Below are 2436 nucleotides of genomic sequence, written 5' to 3'. Positions count from 1 at the left end.
AATGGAAACAACTTAATGTCCTTCAGCTGACGAATAGTTAATGAAAATGTAGTACATCTACACAATGGGATACTATTTATCTGTGAAAAAAATTAAACCATTAAACTTGCAGGTAAATGGATGGAACTAGAAAAGATTATATTGAGTGAAGTATTTGAGACACAGAAAGACAAATATTGCATATTCTCTTTCATCTGTTGTTCCTAGCTCCATATCTTCAAAACTGAGTTATAACACAGAGTAACTGCAGAAACCAGGAAAGTGTACAAGGAGAAGGGGTGGAGAGCTTTTGAAGATAATGGCAGAATACAGGTAATACGAAATGGGAAATGGGAAACCTAGGTAGTCTCCAACTGAGGAGGGTGAAAGGGTGGTCAATACAGAAGAAAAAGGAGGGAAAAAGGAAAAATCACTACACGGTTTTTTGATAAGGATTCAAGCAATCATAGTGTTTTATATTCACCTAAAATTATACACAACAAATATAAGTGTATGTGTATACACATATACAACTGAAGGCATGCTACAATGTAAGCTAGTGTTGTTACCCTTGATTGCCCTGGCAACAGGCAGAGAGACCCCTTGTTGGTGGTATTGTTCTTGTATCAGTCAGGGGCAAAGCAGATAGCAGTCCTTTTTTCATCCTAGCTTGATGCCTGGCTTAATTGCCAAAGCTCTTTTATGCCTAGGACTCACCAAATCAAATCAAATCAAATCAAATCAAATCAAATCAAATCAAATCAAATCAAATCAAATCAAATCCAGGCAGTACAGCACAGCAGGCAGAAGACAGACCTGCAGACTAGTATGCCACATAGTATGGGTGGGAGAGATGCTCACAGACCTGTCCTCTGCCCCAAGCTGAGGCTGGCCATAGACATGCAGAGCCCCGCCTATCACGACATATTGCAGCACTGGAGGAGGAAGACAGAGACCCCTGGACAGTCATGCCACCCACAGACCTGCCTTCCAGGGAGGCCCATTTGCCAGAGGATGTCACCCAGGGGCCCGCTACCCATGTGGCCAGCCTGTTGCAAAAGATACCACAGTGTGTGAGTATGTGGCGGACAGATATGTGAGAAAGAGAAGGGAAGCAGCTTGAGCATTATGAAGAGAGATGGAACCGGAGACTCAAGGGTAGAAAAGAGGAGCCTGTTATGCGCAGCCAGCCCCACCACCTGAGGCCATGATGAGATCCCAGACCAAGCTGCTGATGAGAGCCATGTTTGGATCCATTACTACACAGCAGCAGGGGTTGGTGTCCATATCTGTGGCTCAAGTTACCACTAGAATACATGGGACATCTTGTAAAAGATACTTTTATTTGCATATCTCAATTGTTGTCCGGGAGGCTTACTGTCTTGTCTGCTAATCCAGGCCTAGTTCTGGAAGCCTCTAGCCTCCATACAATCTAACCTAGGCCTAAAATATTTTCAGCTTGTGAGACTTAGTGCTTAATAACCTCATTCTTATTGTTCGTTCTGAGCTCTGGGCTGGCTGGTTCAACCCAGCTATTCTGGCTCAAACTCCTCTTCCAGCTGACTTATTTTGTTTTCTCCCTGTACAGCTTTCCTGGTAAAAGTACTCATTTGCCCCTTGAGTAGCTTCCCTTTCCTTTCTCTTCTGAGAGTTGGGCGTACCCTATTCTTGTCAACTCTTTCTCTGATTAGTCACTGTTTCTGCCACTCTAATTAGACATCAACTTTCAAACATGGCTGCTTCCTCTACAGACTAACTTTACCTTCATTGTTTGGGATTAAAGGCATGTACCACCACGCCTAGATCTAAGCTTTTCTTTACTTGGAACTTGCTCTACACAAGGCCAGCCTTGAACTCAGATATGCTTGAGTCTGTATCCTGGATTAAAGGTGTGTTTGTATTCCAGTTGGATCACACAGACCTAGAGGGTCTTTGGATGTGATCTATTGCCAAAACAGCCATGCTCTGAATTAAAATTCCTCTACAACGTCCCTGGTTGGGGCAGCCACCAGGGACCACGTGGATGTCCAGGGGCTGTGCAGAACATTCCCTATCCTTCACTGGCTGGAGCACTCTGGAAAGCTGGCCTCAGCTCTCACCAGTGACAGCACTCAGGAGAGCAGGCTTTGAGCCTCACCCAGACATCACAGTGGAGCTGGCCCTGGGGGTGGGGGGGGGAGCTGGCCACAAGAGCATGAGTGTGCAAGAACTGACCCAACCATTTGTCTGCTATGGGGTTGCACGGGCTCAGAGATGATGCCCCCCTTGCTCTTTGCCACCTCTGGCAGTTGGAAAAGCTGCCCATAGAGTCATGAACAAAGTAGAGCTAGTTCTGCCCCTCACCCTGCCTTTGGGAGAGCACTTGGGAGAGCAGGCCCTGCCCCTTGACTGGCCAGCACAGCAAATCTGACCCTGGTGGTGAGGGCACAGATGAGCAAGTTCCCAAAGTGAAAGCAA

At 46.2% G+C, this 2436-nt stretch overlaps 1 non-coding gene across 1 annotated transcript; it reads left to right on the top strand.

The window, feature by feature from the left end:
- The first annotated feature begins 555 nt into the window (after positions 1-555).
- LOC129665954 (small nucleolar RNA SNORA48) lies at positions 556-698 on the top strand. Its single transcript, XR_008718466.1, has one exon. It is a non-coding gene; the product is annotated as a small nucleolar RNA SNORA48 (small nucleolar RNA).
- The last annotated feature ends 1738 nt before the right edge of the window (positions 699-2436 follow it).

This window comes from Psammomys obesus, unplaced genomic scaffold, assembly GCF_907164565.1.
Source record: "Psammomys obesus unplaced genomic scaffold, mPsaObe1.curated_primary_1811, whole genome shotgun sequence".
NCBI classification, from domain to species: domain Eukaryota; kingdom Metazoa; phylum Chordata; class Mammalia; order Rodentia; family Muridae; genus Psammomys; species Psammomys obesus.
Note: the sequence above shows the minus strand (reverse complement) of the source record. Positions and strands in the feature narration are given on the sequence as shown.